At 36.9% G+C, this 19,515-nt stretch overlaps 1 protein-coding gene across 1 annotated transcript in view; it reads left to right on the top strand.

Annotated features, from left to right (window-relative positions):
- The window catches only part of LOC6031968 (ski oncogene), a 281,458-nt gene that overhangs the window by 4,029 nt on the left and 257,914 nt on the right, over window positions 1-19,515 (top strand). The window lies entirely within an intron of this gene.

Genomic DNA, 19,515 nt, shown 5'->3' on the forward strand with positions numbered 1-19,515 from the left:
AAACACAAATTTTAACTATGTTGGCGTGGTTTAGTGTGTGGGGTTAGGTTAGGTTTAGGGATGACCGCGACACTAGGCACACCATTTGCGTCAGATTGTGCCCTGTGCCGAGGCGGCGCGCCGCGACGAAGGTCATGACGAGATGATAATATGAATTCTTGGATCAATGTTTGAAAAAGACGTAAAGCAAATTTATGCTGGATTTCGTGGGAGTTTGGGTCTACAAAGTCGTTTAAATATTGCCTCAAATAAATCTAGTCAGATAGATACGACGTTTTGAAATCCACCTCCGAAATTCAGTGATTGCCGGTCTCGCGTGTTCACACACAGGATGCGTTCGCCCAGCCTGGCCTGCCTTTGAAAGTTGGCCGGCTCCCGAATTGGGGTCAATCAGAGATTCGACCCACGTTTATCTACCGCGCTTGGCTGGTGCTACCCGGTATTGTTAGGTTATGTTCTATGCGAGCTGGACAAAGATACCAGAGAGATTGCGGTTGATTGCAACATTTGAGAATAAAAATAATTTGGCAAACAATAAATTTGTGAATATTTAGAGACATTTTCAGCAAGCTTTAAAGCGGCCAGACTTACTGCGTAAAGTTAAACACAGTGATAATTTGTTGTGCTGGTTTGAGTTGAGCAAGAATGTTCAAACAGCAACACAATTCTGAATCGGCAGGAAGGAAGGAGCGTACGTTCATAAACAATGAAATTGTATAGCTATGAGTTTGGTAATTTCAGATTTGGCTACCAATATTTTCACTTTCAGCCACTTTCCAGGCCCAAAACCAGAATGTTCCTCTACAAGCCTCTCTCTCTTGCTTGAACCACGACAGCTCTCTACGTGTACACACATAACTTTATATAAATTTGCGCAAACGAGAAGGAGAAAACGCCAAGAAACTCCGAGAACAAGAATTACGACGAACCAGGTAGACAGTCGCGGAACGAAAAACGCCGGGAAAGACACCGGCCGCAGAAAAAAACAACAACCAAAAAAACGACGAAGACTTCTTGGACGACCCGCTCGCAAGGGGTTATGGCTGAGAACACATCGAAGAATTGTCAGGGGTCGCCGCGTCGCGACGACCAGTTTTTCGAGGAGTTGTCCAAAGCCGCGGAGACCCAGCGCGTTCTTCGCGGCCTCTTCTTCACTCTCGACGGTCTTGGTCGTGGTCTTATGGTCGCACAGGATAGTTAAGCAGCAGCAGGTTTCGCTTGTTGTCTTTATAATTTGAAGTTCCTCCAGGTCTCTCTCTCTCTCGTCGTATTCGCTATTGTATTCTTATGTGCTTGGGTTGTTTTTTTTTTTATCGCCGCATGGTTATCTCCAAGACCCTTCTCGCAAGTCCGGTGGTGGTCGCCAGCAGGTGAACCTGTGGTTGTGTGAGGGCCAGGAAGACCGGATTACGGTGGTGGTCGTGCACGATCTTGGCGCTAGCCCGTTCATGCTTCAGGAGATCGCCCTTGTCAAGTGCGCGCGCGGCAAGGTTTTGGGATGCGGAAAAAGGCTAATATTACGTCACGCATTGTCCAGAGAGCCTCGGACCAGGTATAATGATCGGTTATTACAAGCGCTTCTGGCTGTGCGGATTCCCTTCTGGGAAGGATGCGCATTGAGGCCTGATAACAGGTTGCATCGGGCAATTACAGCGAAATATGATGGAAAATTAGCGGAGAAATCGAGTTTCTGTGGCTTTTTAAAACCGTCAATTATGTGACTTTGGTGACCATTGCGAAATGCTAAATTCAGGGCGTGTTTGTATTAGACGGTTTAGCATGGGGTGCGTCGTCGCCAATCTTATCTGGTTTTGTGTCTGGGTAATTATTTAGACGGGCGATAACGTCACATTAGTAAGATAAAGCTTCCAGCTTACGCTGGAGCATTTTCACAAATTTATTTTTGAAATTCTGTTTGACATCTTATACTAACTTTGACGTTTGTTTGACCTTCCTCGGCAGGGGTTTCAACTTAAAAATAATAAAAAGCACCATTAAAGCCTCGTCTAAAATCAACATACCCAACCCCTTGCGAAAAAAATCATCAGGTTGATCCAGATGTCAGTCGAGTATAGAGTTATCTACGTGCGCATGTATTGCGTGTACGTACACGAAAAAGATTGAGGTTAAAATTTGTACCGGCCAGCAAAACAAATGGCGTACTAGTGTGCGTGAAATCGGGCTTAGATAACTCTATTGACCATCGAAGGCTGCAATCCCTGTCTGACATCGAAGTAACCAAGTTGATAGGGTAAAAAGTAACAGACGCAACATTCTGCGATTTGCCATCAGGCTTTATGATGCACAGTAACCAAGGAAGTTGTTGAATTCTTATTTCAAAATTGTCAAAGTTGCGGAACCAATCATGGAACGATTTGATTGTAACTTTGTTTGAAATAATTATGCAGACAGGATTTTGGGGGATGAATTAAAACAATTATCGATAGTTCCCGTAGCTTTGATACTAAAATGAGTGTGCAAACATCTTGATGCAAAAATCTCTGGTTGGTGCACATCGATCATTGGAATATCTTGAAAGAAACTCGAATCTCAATAAGTTTTTTGTTAAAGTGCAGGGCAATGGAGCGCCCGATTCGAGTGGTAGAAATGACAGTTCTCCCATATGGAATACATTAGGTTTTACAGCGTGACGGCACGAGCGCACACGCACACTCATTTTTACTGAGACACACGTGCGAAAAATGTTAACAGTGCAGCTAAGCTGTCAAATTTCTAACCTAAAAACCGAGTCGGCGTAAAACCTAATTGTAGAAAAAAGCAAAAACTGCTCGAATGGAAGTGCTCCATTACAGTCTCTCTCTCTCTCGCTCTCTCTGTGTCGATATTGATGGGACCATCGAGAGCGGGAGGTATCAAATTAAAGAATGAAAAAATAAAAGTATGCTTTTGAAGGGACTGAAACATTTATTGACAGATTGCAATATTGAAAAAGAAAAGATCGACAGCCAGAGAGTCGACCGTATTACTTAAAGTCAGGATGTTTTTTTCTTGATAAGTTTTTCTCTTGTTTCTCTGATCAGTTTTCAGTTCGAATGTCATTCTCTTCGTAGACAAACAAATGTTACCTTTTTGACTCCTTGCTTTGTTTCATTAATGATCTAGACCAAAACAAAAACAACTTCGAGTGGCGTCCAATCAGTCACTCGCGGCCAAAGTGTTGCATCAACTGTTGGAACAAAACAAACACCACTTTCATCGTTCGGAAAACCGGTCACAAACAGTTCAGTGTTTGTTTTATTTTCCAAGTTAGACTGTGTCTTATCAATATTATGCACGGTTTAGACGCGCGGCTGGACACTCTAGACGGCGACGACGACGACCGTCTGATTGTAAAGATTTGCACTCGAGGCTTCGGAATCTCTCACAGAGTACACAAATACCAGTTTAACTGGTTGGCCCAGAAGTGTTTACACCCAAACAGTTGACAGCCAAGTTGACAGTGAGTGCAATGAAGCGTACCTTTCAACGACTGTCACCGATTTTTCCTTTGGGTGTAGAGGTCTGTTATTAGTTTTTCCAACCTACAAGTTCATTCGGTGAGTACAAACAGGAGCGATCTGCGCCGTGATTTGCGACGGCGTTGATAAGCCACTTCAGAAACTGTATCCAGAGCGGACTAACCCACGAACAAAGCATCCACACTGGACAAGTTCTAATACGTTGACGCGCCAGCGACTACCTTCAAGTTACATCCAATTGTAACGAACCTTGAACCTTCATTGTGGTTGTTGGTTCTTTTTTGTAAACAAGATTGCAGTCGATGCCGACGCGAGAGTCGGCTTGGTAGGGAATTTCGGAACCATAAAGATAAGCCGGTTGTGGAGTAGAGAATACGTAAGCACAGTAATTTGATTCACAGCTAGTACCAGATAATAAACACGCAAATGACTGGGAACAATCGGTCAGGCCGAACCGGTTCCATTAGCTTTTTGATAAGAAAGATTACGAGAGATTACGATTTCAAATTTTGCAATCTTCTTTCAAAATATGGAATCCTCAAAGAACGACCTTTAAGCAAATCATACAGCAGGCCAGTTTTTGATGAATTAAGACTAACTTCCTGCCAAAATGTCTAAGCAGATTTGTAAACACATTTTTCGATGACGATTTCTGCATATCTTCTCGTGTAAATTTGCAATTTCATCATGTGGAAGACACAGGCGGTACAGGTGTGAGTGTCTCTCTTACACGGAATCCAGGTCGCGTGTGCCACTCGGTCACAGCGAAATTCATGACTATCAGTGTAAACATTACTCAAATCTTGGAACAGAGGCGCCACCAGTCTGGCATGACAACAGAATATGAACTCTTTTTCAAGGTTACTACTGTTACTCTGAAAACTCAGTTAAAAATCTTTGTTAGCTTTGTTTTAATTTCAATTGACAAAACATACACGTTTGATCTGCCACCCTTAAAGGTCAGTGACAGAATGTGGCACACTCCGGTTACGACATCTTGGCGACAGCCCGCGCCCATGTTTGTGGTGTAATCCACCCAAAACTCGATATTTTGCAAACATTGACCTGCGTCCAGCGACGTGACAAAGTCGGCTACAACTGTTTTTGGGCACAAGAAACGCAATACGCGCCTGTTTCCAGCTGATGATGCACGACCGGATGTTGTTGATGCACGCGAGCCTTGTTTTGCTTCAGGTGGCGCTAAGGATGGCCTTCTGGGTGTACGCATGAATGCAGTTGCAAATGAACAGTAAAAAAAAAATTGGAAATTATGCATGGTTTTCGTTTAATTTTTGAGTAATATTAAAAACATATGAAATCAAAAACCCGATTTAATCCCACCTGGGGTGAGATAGAGCCTTTCTTACTAAAGAATATAACGATGGTACTTCTTTCAATTCATAACATTGACTTTGTTTAGAAGAAGAAGAAAGTCTTATGATGAAAGCAAAGTATTATAAATGATATGATTTCCAAAAGAAACAAAAAACGCCATTTTCTCCAAAAGAATATTTTAAATCGTACATATTCTTAATCAAACAAGCGTTTATGACAAACGCGAGCATAGCAAGCTTCACATGCGCCAGTGACAACGCACACCGCGGTAGGCGCAAAGAAAACCCGAGGTATAAGTGAACCGCGTGTGCCGCACGGTGCAGGGAAGATAGCCATTCAGCTTCTACGAATGTGGCAGAGTCAGAGATAGCTATTTTTACAACCGCACTACTACACACTCAATCACGAGTACCTTAGGTAGAAAGCCATTGGCGTTGCCAGCATTGAAAACTTTGAAAACGATATAAACGATGAAAAGCTTAGAAAGCTCCTATTGGAATCAAATGAACCCTGTTAAATAAACTTACGAAATCACGAAAAAATTGAGTCTACTTTTAGGCGATTTTCGGAGCCCACGGAAAACAAATAGATTGTAGCCGGATGAATGTCCTATGTCACAAAAGTTTTTAAATAAACATTGGACAGTTATGCAAAAACAAACAGGGCAAAAGAAACCGAAAAGCTACGATATCTTACATGTTGTAGGAAACATCGGTAGACAAGCTACTACAAACGAGTATAAGTCGAGCCAGCAAATAAATGCGCCAGCATTCTCGCGCCAGCATTCGAAGCTCAACTTGACAACTTGTCGACTTGGCGACGAAGCGTCGAAAATCGATGCAGTGTGATTTTTTGACGATTTTTCCGATTAAAATTCATGCTGAATCGACATATTTACGAAGATGGAAAAGACGTCCTGGCTTAAAGTAAAACCTATACCTTTCTTTAGTAAGAAAGGCAAAAAGTAAATCGGTCTAAAAATTGATCGGGATTGCCGATCGATGTCGAATTTGTTTCAGGTGCTCACTCATGGTTTGTACTATGAATGTAGCAAGAAATTTTGAATAAAATCAAAATGAAAAATGTTGGCGAAGGTCACCAGGTGGGCTTTTACCTTTTTTTAGGGATTTTTTTTCTTTTGGTAGGTTAATCAAACGGCTCTAACTCCAGAACCAGATTATGGATCTAGATGAAAATTTGGGAGGTTGTAGAGCTCGAAAAATGCAATTTTTGAGATAAATAAAAAATATGAAAATGATAAAAATTGACCATATTTTCATTTGAAAACTGTGTATTTTGTTGAAAAGTCTGGCCGCATCCGAAAACAGATGGATATTTCGAAATTTGCGAGGCAACTCGCCCAGGTTCAGCACACTAGCTTTCATCTGCATTTAGAAGAATCGAAATCGGATATATGGGAGCTGAGAACGGCGCGACACAAAATTTAGCAAAATTTTACCACATACGAACATCACTCGACCTCCACGGAATTTATTTTCTCAAAATTCGAGGGTGTGAGATAGACGAGTTCTGTCAAGGTGAATCGATAGAGCGTCGAAAATCGATGCAGTGTGATTTTTGACGATTTTTCCGATTAAAATTCATGCTGAATCGACATATTTACGAAGATGGAAATGACGTCCTGGCTTAAAGTAAAACCTATACCTTTCTTTAGTAAGAAAGGCAAAAAGTAAATCGGTCTAAAAATTGATCGGGATTGCCGATCGATGTCGAATTTGTTTCAGGTGCTCACTCATGGTTTGTACTATGAATGTAGCAAGAAATTTTGAATAAAATCAGAAATGAAAAATGTTGGCGAAGGTCACCAGGTGGGCTTTTACCTTTTTTTAGGGATTTTTTTTCTTTTGGTAGGTTAATCAAACGGCTCTAACTCCAGAACCAGATTATGGATCTGGATGAAAATTTGGGAGGTTGTAGAGCTCGAAAAATGCAATTTTGAGATAAATAAAAAATGAAAATGATAAAAATTGACCATATTTTCATTTGAAAACTGTGTATTTTGTTGAAAAGTCTGGCCGCATCCGAAAACAGATGGATATTTCGAAATTTGCGAGACAACTCGCCCAGGTTCAGCACACTAGCTTTCATCTGCATTTAGAAGAATCGAAATCGGATATATGGGAGCTGAGAACGGCGCGACACAAAATTTAGCAAAATTTTACCACATACGAACATCACTCGACCTCCACGGAATTTATTTTCTCAAAATTCGAGGGTGTGAGATAGACGAGTTCTGTCAAGGTGAATCGATAGAGCGTCGAAAATCGATGCAGTGTGATTTTTGACGATTTTTCCGATTAAAATTCATGCTGAATCGACATATTTACGAAGATGGAAATGACGTCCTGGCTTAAAGTAAAACCTATACCTTTCTTTAGTAAGAAAGGCAAAAAGTAAATCGGTCTAAAAATTGATCGGGATTGCCGATCGATGTCGAATTTGTTTCAGGTGCTCACTCATGGTTTGTACTATGAATGTAGCAAGAAATTTTGAATAAAATCAGAAATGAAAAATGTTGGCGAAGGTCACCAGGTGGGCTTTTACCTTTTTTTAGGGATTTTTTTTCTTTTGGTAGGTTAATCAAACGGCTCTAACTCCAGAACCAGATTATGGATCTAGATGAAAATTTGGGAGGTTGTAGAGCTCGAAAAATGCAATTTTGAGATAAATAAAAATATGAAAATGATAAAAATTGACCATATTTTCATTTGAAAACTGTGTATTTTGTTGAAAAGTCTGGCCGCATCCGAAAACAGATGGATATTTCGAAATTTGCGAGGCAACTCGCCCAGGTTCAGCACACTAGCTTTCATCTGCATTTAGAAGAATCGAAATCGGATATATGGGAGCTGAGAACGGCGCGACACAAAATTTAGCAAAATTTTACCACATACGAACATCACTCGACCTCCACGGAATTTATTTTCTCAAAATTCGAGGGTGTGAGATAGACGAGTTCTGTCAAGGTGAATCGATAGAGCGTCGAAAATCGATGCAGTGTGATTTTTGACGATTTTTCCGATTAAAATTCATGCTGAATCGACATATTTACGAAGATGGAAATGACGTCCTGGCTTAAAGTAAAACCTATACCTTTCTTTAGTAAGAAAGGCAAAAAGTAAATCGGTCTAAAAATTGATCGGGATTGCCGATCGATGTCGAATTTGTTTCAGGTGCTCACTCATGGTTTGTACTATGAATGTAGCAAGAAATTTTGAATAAAATCAGAAATGAAAAATGTTGGCGAAGGTCACCAGGTGGGCTTTTACCTTTTTTTAGGGATTTTTTTTCTTTTGGTAGGTTAATCAAACGGCTCTAACTCCAGAACCAGATTATGGATCTGGATGAAAATTTGGGAGGTTGTAGAGCTCGAAAAATGCAATTTTTGAGATAAATAAAAAATATGAAAATGATAAAAATTGACCATATTTTCATTTGAAAACTGTGTATTTTGTTGAAAAGTCTGGCCGCATCCGAAAACAGATGGATATTTCGAAATTTGCGAGGCAACTCGCCCAGGTTCAGCACACTAGCTTTCATCTGCATTTAGAAGAATCGAAATCGGATATATGGGAGCTGAGAACGGCGCGACACAAAATTTAGCAAAATTTTACCACATACGAACATCACTCGACCTCCACGGAATTTATTTTCTCAAAATTCGAGGGTGTGAGATAGACGAGTTCTGTCAAGGTGAATCGATAGAGCGTCGAAAATCGATGCAGTGTGATTTTTGACGATTTTTCCGATTAAAATTCATGCTGAATCGACATATTTACGAAGATGGAAATGACGTCCTGGCTTAAAGTAAAACCTATACCTTTCTTTAGTAAGAAAGGCAAAAAGTAAATCGGTCTAAAAATTGATCGGGATTGCCGATCGATGTCGAATTTGTTTCAGATGCTCACTCATGGTTTGTACTATGAATGTAGCAAGAAATTTTGAATAAAATCAGAAATGAAAAATGTTGGCGAAGGTCACCAGGTGGGCTTTTACCTTTTTTTAGGGATTTTTTTTCTTTTGGTAGGTTAATCAAACGGCTCTAACTCCAGAACCAGATTATGGATCTGGATGAAAATTTGGGAGGTTGTAGAGCTCGAAAAATGCAATTTTGAGATAAATAAAAATATGAAAATGATAAAAATTGACCATATTTTCATTTGAAAACTGTGTATTTTGTTGAAAAGTCTGGCCGCATCCGAAAACAGATGGATATTTCGAAATTTGCGAGGCAACTCGCCCAGGTTCAGCACACTAGCTTTCATCTGCATTTAGAAGAATCGAAATCGGATATATGGGAGCTGAGAACGGCGCGACACAAAATTTAGCAAAATTTTACCACATACGAACATCACTCGACCTCCACGGAATTTATTTTCTCAAAATTCGAGGGTGAGATAGACGAGTTCTGTCAAGGTGAATCGATAGAGCGTCGAAAATCGATGCAGTGTGATTTTTGACGATTTTTCCGATTAAAATTCATGCTGAATCGACATATTTACGAAGATGGAAATGACGTCCTGGCTTAAAGTAAAACCTATACCTTTCTTTAGTAAGAAAGGCAAAAAGTAAATCGGTCTAAAAATTGATCGGGATTGCCGATCGATGTCGAATTTGTTTCAGGTGCTCACTCATGGTTTGTACTATGAATGTAGCAAGAAATTTTGAATAAAATCAGAAATGAAAAATGTTGGCGAAGGTCACCAGGTGGGCTTTTACCTTTTTTTAGGGATTTTTTTTCTTTTGGTAGGTTAATCAAACGGCTCTAACTCCAGAACCAGATTATGGATCTGGATGAAAATTTGGGAGGTTGTAGAGCTCGAAAAATGCAATTTTTGAGATAAATAAAAAATATGAAAATGATAAAAATTGACCATATTTTCATTTGAAAACTGTGTATTTTGTTGAAAAGTCTGGCCGCATCCGAAAACAGATGGATATTTCGAAATTTGCGAGGCAACTCGCCCAGGTTCAGCACACTAGCTTTCATCTGCATTTAGAAGAATCGAAATCGGATATATGGGAGCTGAGAACGGCGCGACACAAAATTTAGCAAAATTTTACCACATACGAACATCACTCGACCTCCACGGAATTTATTTTCTCAAAATTCGAGGGTGTGAGATAGACGAGTTCTGTCAAGGTGAATCGATAGAGCGTCGAAAATCGATGCAGTGTGATTTTTGACGATTTTTCCGATTAAAATTCATGCTGAATCGACATATTTACGAAGATGGAAATGACGTCCTGGCTTAAAGTAAAACCTATACCTTTCTTTAGTAAGAAAGGCAAAAAGTAAATCGGTCTAAAAATTGATCGGGATTGCCGATCGATGTCGAATTTGTTTCAGATGCTCACTCATGGTTTGTACTATGAATGTAGCAAGAAATTTTGAATAAAATCAGAAATGAAAAATGTTGGCGAAGGTCACCAGGTGGGCTTTTACCTTTTTTTAGGGATTTTTTTTCTTTTGGTAGGTTAATCAAACGGCTCTAACTCCAGAACCAGATTATGGATCTGGATGAAAATTTGGGAGGTTGTAGAGCTCGAAAAATGCAATTTTGAGATAAATAAAAATATGAAAATGATAAAAATTGACCATATTTTCATTTGAAAACTGTGTATTTTGTTGAAAAGTCTGGCCGCATCCGAAAACAGATGGATATTTCGAAATTTGCGAGGCAACTCGCCCAGGTTCAGCACACTAGCTTTCATCTGCATTTAGAAGAATCGAAATCGGATATATGGGAGCTGAGAACGGCGCGACACAAAATTTAGCAAAATTTTACCACATACGAACATCACTCGACCTCCACGGAATTTATTTTCTCAAAATTCGAGGGTGTGAGATAGACGAGTTCTGTCAAGGTGAATCGATAGAGCGTCGAAAATCGATGCAGTGTGATTTTTGACGATTTTTCCGATTAAAATTCATGCTGAATCGACATATTTACGAAGATGGAAATGACGTCCTGGCTTAAAGTAAAACCTATACCTTTCTTTAGTAAGAAAGGCAAAAAGTAAATCGTCTAAAAATTGATCGGGATTGCCGATCGATGTCGAATTTGTTTCAGGTGCTCACTCATGGTTTGTACTATGAATGTAGCAAGAAATTTTGAATAAAATCAGAAATGAAAAATGTTGGCGAAGGTCACCAGGTGGGCTTTTACCTTTTTTTAGGGATTTTTTTTCTTTTGGTAGGTTAATCAAACGGCTCTAACTCCAGAACCAGATTATGGATCTGGATGAAAATTTGGGAGGTTGTAGAGCTCGAAAAATGCAATTTTGAGATAAATAAAAATATGAAAATGATAAAAATTGACCATATTTTCATTTGAAAACTGTGTATTTTGTTGAAAAGTCTGGCCGCATCCGAAAACAGATGGATATTTCGAAATTTGCGAGGCAACTCGCCCAGGTTCAGCACACTAGCTTTCATCTGCATTTAGAAGAATCGAAATCGGATATATGGGAGCTGAGAACGGCGCGACACAAAATTTAGCAAAATTTTACCACATACGAACATCACTCGACCTCCACGGAATTTATTTTCTCAAAATTCGAGGGTGTGAGATAGACGAGTTCTGTCAAGGTGAATCGATAGAGCGTCGAAAATCGATGCAGTGTGATTTTTGACGATTTTTCCGATTAAAATTCATGCTGAATCGACATATTTACGAAGATGGAAATGACGTCCTGGCTTAAAGTAAAACCTATACCTTTCTTTAGTAAGAAAGGCAAAAAGTAAATCGGTCTAAAAATTGATCGGGATTGCCGATCGATGTCGAATTTGTTTCAGGTGCTCACTCATGGTTTGTACTATGAATGTAGCAAGAAATTTTGAATAAAATCAGAAATGAAAAATGTTGGCGAAGGTCACCAGGTGGGCTTTTACCTTTTTTTAGGGATTTTTTTTCTTTTGGTAGGTTAATCAAACGGCTCTAACTCCAGAACCAGATTATGGATCTGGATGAAAATTTGGGAGGTTGTAGAGCTCGAAAAATGCAATTTTTGAGATAAATAAAAAATATGAAAATGATAAAAATTGACCATATTTTCATTTGAAAACTGTGTATTTTGTTGAAAAGTCTGGCCGCATCCGAAAACAGATGGATATTTCGAAATTTGCGAGGCAACTCGCCCAGGTTCAGCACACTAGCTTTCATCTGCATTTAGAAGAATCGAAATCGGATATATGGGAGCTGAGAACGGCGCGACACAAAATTTAGCAAAATTTTACCACATACGAACATCACTCGACCTCCACGGAATTTATTTTCTCAAAATTCGAGGGTGTGAGATAGACGAGTTCTGTCAAGGTGAATCGATAGAGCGTCGAAAATCGATGCAGTGTGATTTTTGACGATTTTTCCGATTAAAATTCATGCTGAATCGACATATTTACGAAGATGGAAATGACGTCCTGGCTTAAAGTAAAACCTATACCTTTCTTTAGTAAGAAAGGCAAAAAGTAAATCGGTCTAAAAATTGATCGGGATTGCCGATCGATGTCGAATTTGTTTCAGGTGCTCACTCATGGTTTGTACTATGAATGTAGCAAGAAATTTTGAATAAAATCAGAAATGAAAAATGTTGGCGAAGGTCACCAGGTGGGCTTTTACCTTTTTTTAGGGATTTTTTTTCTTTTGGTAGGTTAATCAAACGGCTCTAACTCCAGAACCAGATTATGGATCTGGATGAAAATTTGGGAGGTTGTAGAGCTCGAAAAATGCAATTTTTGAGATAAATAAAAAATATGAAAATGATAAAAATTGACCATATTTTCATTTGAAAACTGTGTATTTTGTTGAAAAGTCTGGCCGCATCCGAAAACAGATGGATATTTCGAAATTTGCGAGGCAACTCGCCCAGGTTCAGCACACTAGCTTTCATCTGCATTTAGAAGAATCGAAATCGGATATATGGGAGCTGAGAACGGCGCGACACAAAATTTAGCAAAATTTTACCACATACGAACATCACTCGACCTCCACGGAATTTATTTTCTCAAAATTCGAGGGTGTGAGATAGACGAGTTCTGTCAAGGTGAATCGATAGAGCGTCGAAAATCGATGCAGTGTGATTTTTGACGATTTTTCCGATTAAAATTCATGCTGAATCGACATATTTACGAAGATGGAAATGACGTCCTGGCTTAAAGTAAAACCTATACCTTTCTTTAGTAAGAAAGGCAAAAAGTAAATCGGTCTAAAAATTGATCGGGATTGCCGATCGATGTCGAATTTGTTTCAGGTGCTCACTCATGGTTTGTACTATGAATGTAGCAAGAAATTTTGAATAAAATCAGAAATGAAAAATGTTGGCGAAGGTCACCAGGTGGGCTTTTACCTTTTTTTAGGGATTTTTTTTCTTTTGGTAGGTTAATCAAACGGCTCTAACTCCAGAACCAGATTATGGATCTAGATGAAAATTTGGGAGGTTGTAGTGCTCGAAAAATGCAATTTTTGAGATAAATAAAAAATATGAAAATGATAAAAATTGACCATATTTTCATTTGAAAACTGTGTATTTTGTTGAAAAGTCTGGCCGCATCCGAAAACAGATGGATATTTCGAAATTTGCGAGGCAACTCGCCCAGGTTCAGCACACTAGCTTTCATCTGCATTTAGAAGAATCGAAATCGGATATATGGGAGCTGAGAACGGCGCGACACAAAATTTAGCAAAATTTTACCACATACGAACATCACTCGACCTCCACGGAATTTATTTTCTCAAAATTCGAGGGTGTGAAATAGACGAGTTCTGTCAAGGTGAATCGATAGAGCGTCGAAAATCGATGCAGTGTGATTTTTGACGATTTTTCCGATTAAAATTCATGCTGAATCGACATATTTACGAAGATGGAAATGACGTCCTGGCTTAAAGTAAAACCTATACCTTTCTTTAGTAAGAAAGGCAAAAAGTAAATCGGTCTAAAAATTGATCGGGATTGCCGATCGATGTCGAATTTGTTTCAGGTGCTCACTCATGGTTTGTACTATGAATGTAGCAAGAAATTTTGAATAAAATCAGAAATGAAAAATGTTGGCGAAGGTCACCAGGTGGGCTTTTACCTTTTTTTAGGGATTTTTTTTCTTTTGGTAGGTTAATCAAACGGCTCTAACTCCAGAACCAGATTATGGATCTGGATGAAAATTTGGGAGGTTGTAGAGCTCGAAAAATGCAATTTTGAGATAAATAAAAATATGAAAATGATAAAAATTGACCATATTTTCATTTGAAAACTGTGTATTTTGTTGAAAAGTCTGGCCGCATCCGAAAACAGATGGATATTTCGAAATTTGCGAGGCAACTCGCCCAGGTTCAGCACACTAGCTTTCATCTGCATTTAGAAGAATCGAAATCGGATATATGGGAGCTGAGAACGGCGCGACACAAAATTTAGCAAAATTTTACCACATACGAACATCACTCGACCTCCACGGAATTTATTTTCTCAAAATTCGAGGGTGTGAGATAGACGAGTTCTGTCAAGGTGAATCGATAGAGCGTCGAAAATCGATGCAGTGTGATTTTTTGACGATTTTTCCGATTAAAATTCATGCTGAATCGACATATTTACGAAGATGGAAATGACGTCCTGGCTTAAAGTAAAACCTATACCTTTCTTTAGTAAGAAAGGCAAAAAATATGAAGTTTCAAAAATGTCTTTTATTTTTTGCTGTGTAGGTTAGTTATTTTGGGGGTGATTTCAAGATCAGACAGGCGCCATCTCACGTTTTGCGAGAAACTAATCCGCTGGTTGAAGGTTGTTTTGGACGAAAAACGCGATTTGGCACCAAATACCCGTGGTGTGGAAATTTTGGGAAATTGGATCCCGATGGTTGCAGTCAACAGCCTTGGACGTGGGAGAAAACACAGCTTGTGATAATAAAAATAGTGCAGAGTTTGGATGAAAAATAGCACATTTTCACGCTTTCTTTTCCAAAAACAACTCATCAAATTGCATCGAAAACCGCTATGAAGAGTTTTAAAGAACAAAATAAAAGCATTATAGCTTTAAGTTTAAAAGAAAATGCTGAATGTCGTTATTTCTAAAAAAAAAAAAATCATTTAAGGTGAAACGGAAAGGCAGCGCCATATTGACACCACGACTCCAGTATTTTGAAGCACCTTTAAGGATAACGCCGTAAACCATAATGTTTTGTCTGTTACAGACGAGAAATATAAAAATAGCAAGAAATCAGTCGAGTCCAGAAATTGATTTCAACTGATCAGAACATGTCCAAGAACTGGCCTCCCGTTTCACCTTAAAATACTTTATTTATGTTTCTGGAATATTTTTGTGAATTTTACCATTTAATATGCAAAAATGCGTATTTCTATAGCGATATTCGTTTTTATTTTAATTCGAAGATTCATCAAAATTTTTTCGAAGATTATGTATTCTTGTTTCAATATTTTTTTTGTTTTTTTTTTTTCATTCTTCAGACATTAGCTGATCTTTAAAAAGCTTGATGAATTATATTTTTTTAATTGAAAAAAACACTCTTATATTCTTCCAAAATAATGTTTTCATATTTAAAATGAGCAGTTCATTAAAATGTTGCATGAACAAATGTTTGAATATAAACATATTTTAAACTTTTTTATTGTTCTTCAAAACCTGTTTTTTATGGTTTGATAACCGTCTGTCTTCAATAATTGTTGTTGCTGTTGTTGATTTTATTGGGGGAACTTTAACCCTATGGGTCATTTGCTCCTGATCTTCAATAATGAGCAATTCTCTACGAAATCGGTCTTTGTTCTTAAATTTTAATTTTTGTATTTTTTAATCCGACTGAAACTTTTTTGGTGCCTTCGGTATGCCCAAAGAAGCCATTTTGCATCATTAGTTGGTCCATATAAATTTCCATACAAATTTGGCAGCTGGCCATACAAAAAAGATGTATGAAAATTCAAACATCTGTATCTTTTGAAGGAATAAAACTTGATTTGCAAAAACACTATTTTTATTTTTTTCTATTTTTTGATATGTTTTAGAGGACATCAAATGCCAACTTTTAAGAAATTTGTAGGTTGTGCAAAAAATCTTTGAGCGAGTTATGAATGTTTGAATCAATACTGATTTTTTCAAAAAATAGAAAAATTGGTCACAAAAATTGTTCAACTTCATTTTTCGATGTAAAATCAAATTTACAATCAAAAAGTACTCAAGTGAAATTTTGATAAAGTGCACTGTTTCCAAGTTAAATCCATTTTTAGGTGACTTTTTTGAAAATAGTCGCAGTTTTTAATTTTTTAAATTAGTGCACATGTTTGCCCACTTTTGGAAAAAATATTTTTGAAAAGCTGAGAAAATATTGCCATACAAGTGTTTAAAAACAGGAAAATTGATGTTTTCTAAGTCTCACCCAAACAACCCACCATTGTCTAATGTCGATATCTCAGCAACTAATGGTCCGATTTTCAATGTTAAAATATGAAACATTCGTGAAATTTTCCGATCTTTTGGAAAAAAATATTTTAAAAATTTTTAAACCAAGACTAACATTTCGAAAGGGCCAAACATTCAATATTACGCTTTTTTTAAATGTTAATCCTGGTTTAAAAATTTTGAAAATATTTTTTTCGGAAAGATCCGAAAATTTCACGAATGTTTCATGATTTAACATTGAAAATCGGACCATTAGTTGCTGAGATATCGACATTAGAAAATGGTGTGTTGTTTGGGTGAGACTTAGAAAACATCAATTTTCCTGTTTTTAAACACTTGCATGGCAATATCTCAGCAACTAAGGGTCGTATCAACAAAGTTCAAGAAAGCAAAATATAGAGAATTTTCTCAGCTTTTCAAAAATACTTTTTTTCAAAAGTGGGCAAACATGTGCACTAATTTAAAAAAATGAAAAACTGCGACTATTTTCAAAAAAGTCACATAAAAATGGCTTTAACTAGAAAACGGTGCACTTTATCAAAATTTCTTTGGAGTACTTTTTGATTGCAAATTTGATTTAACATTGAAAAATGAAGTTGAAAAATTTTTGCGACCTATCTTTCGATTTTTTGAAAAAATCAGTATTGATTCAAAAATGTATAACTCGCTCAAAGATTTTTTGCACAACCTAGAAATTCCTGAAAAGTTGACATTTGATGTCCTCTAAAACATACCAAAAAATAAAAAAAAATAAAAATAGTGTTTTTTTGCAAATCAAGTTTTAGTGACAAAAAGTTAAATAAAAAAATCACCGAATTTTTTTCACCGTGTATCATTTTTTTCCAGTGTAGTCCGTATCCATACCTACAACTTTGCCCAAGACACCAAATCGATCAAAAAATTCCTTCAAAAGATACAGATTTTTGAATTTTCATACATCATTTTTGTATGGCCAGCTGCCAAATTTGTATGGAAAATTATATGGACAAACTAATGATGCAAAATGGCTTCTTTAGGCATACCGAAGGCACCAAAAAAGTTTCAGTCGGATTAAAAATTACAAAAAAAATCGAATGACCGAAATCTGAGAGAATTGCTCTATAGCGATATTTGCATTGATTTTAATTCGAAGATCAATCATTTTTTTTTCAAAAATTTGGTATTCTTGTTTTAATAATATATTTATGAGTTTTTTGTTTCACTCTTCACACATTAGCAGATATTTAAAAAAGCTTGATGACATATATTTTTTTAATTGAAAAAAAGAATACTCTAATATTCTTTCAAAATAATGTTTTCTTATTTTATTTTATTTTTCGTTTATAAATGAGCAGTTCATCATGCAACATGAACAAAAGTTTGAATATAAACATTTTTAAACTTTTTTATTGTTCATCAAAATCTGTTTTTTATGGTTTGATAATTGTCTGTCCTCAATAATTGTTGTTGCTGTTGTTGATTTTATTGGGGGAACTTTAACCCTATGGGTCATTTGCTCCTGATCTTCAATAATGCTTTTTGAATTTTCTATTAATTCTAGTTTCAGGAGCAACACGAAAAAAGGGCGGATAAGGATTTTGAAAGTTTGAACTATTTTGCTATTTCTGAAGTTTCAGGTTATTTTTTCTTAAAATTCGAAATGGGAAAAATAGCTGACCTCCTTAGCTTCCATTTAACACTATGATGCTTATGCGCTTTTTTCAAATGTTACTCCAGGTTTACTTTGTTTTAAAGTATCCTTTGAAAAAATCTTTTCCGTTTTTAACATGGCTTTTCAGTCATAATTATTCATCATTGAATCATTAAAAATTCAGTCTAGACTCGATGGTTTAACAATTTTGGCTGTTTTTACTTTAACACTCTTTGAACTGAGACGAAATTGAATTGATAAGTCCTTAAATAGAAGTACTGAAAAAATATGAATATATAAGATAGAAAAAAGATTTGAAATTGTTCGCAGATGAGTAGTACACAGCATAATATAAAAAAGATTAATTTTAGAAGGTTGTAAATTTGGTTGGTTTAATATTCCTTCTTTTTTGGGTAGTTTTACCTAATAAATGTGAACCTGATGATAATTTACCAGAAACTGATGTAATTTTACACATTTTTTGGACAAAAAATCTGACACCATTCCCTGATGAATATTACCATGATTTTTTTCTGTGTATGAATATTTTTGCAAGCAAATAGCTATATCCGCCAATAATTTGTTTTAAATTAAGTCTCACATTGCGTTTGTTATCCCTGGGCCTTGTCATGTCAAGGGGCATGATTTGATCCTAGTGCATTAGTTAAAATTTGGGTATAAATTCTTTTTTATAAGCACTATGGACACCACTTCATGCTACGAGAACTCGCTTTGCCGCAGCCCCAGGGCTTAAGCGTTGACCGATAAGCTGTCTTCGTGAACTAGGTAGTTCTCCGATAGTGAAAATATCACAATTGCACAAGACACCGCTGCTTCTGTGACTTTTTCACTATCACAATGTGGGATTTAGGTCGGGACTTCAGGATAGTACAATTGATTTGTTGCTTAGCATTAGCATTTAAAATAGATCTGTATCCTTTCCAAATCTTTTTGATGTTAAATTTAGTTGCAATTATTAAGTTAGAGTAATGCTGTCAATAAACTTTGATTGATGTAGAATACTAGGCATTCTTTTATGTCAAATTGTCCATAGAGTCTCGATCAATCAATAATGTAATGATATCGGACAAAATTCGTTGATCTGTTGAACTAACGGTTTTCGGATTATGGTTGTATCGACCATTGTTGCGAATCGAGGAACTACGGATCTTTTGACGTAAATGGTCATTTCTTTTTCAAATCGCGATTCTGTCCTATTTGTATATCAGTTCATAAATTTTTATTGTTTTTGATAAAAGTAGTACTACAACAGTTAAAGGAACGTTTACTTTTGAACATTAAGTTTAGAGGATTTTAGATTAAAGTTTAGATTTTCAATTTAAAACAGTTAGCAAATTAATATTTGGACTTAAATGAATAATTGAACATTTTGGACTTATGAATAACACTCAACTGTGCATTTATTCTAGAGTCAGATCCATACAGCGTCAGTGTTTATTTGGTCGAAGTGTACTAATTCATTGGCAGATCTGATTCTAGTTGTAATGTACGACAAGACTACTGACGGACGTGACAGGACGAGGGCCCAGTTTAGAGGTTTCAACATCAACGATGTGCGGCTGGACCACCCTCCAAAAAAAAAAAAAAAAAAAAATTAAGTCTCACATTGCGTTTGTTATCATTATCGTA

Source organism: Culex quinquefasciatus, chromosome 2, assembly GCF_015732765.1.
Source record: "Culex quinquefasciatus strain JHB chromosome 2, VPISU_Cqui_1.0_pri_paternal, whole genome shotgun sequence".
In the NCBI taxonomy this organism is placed as follows: domain Eukaryota; kingdom Metazoa; phylum Arthropoda; class Insecta; order Diptera; family Culicidae; genus Culex; species Culex quinquefasciatus.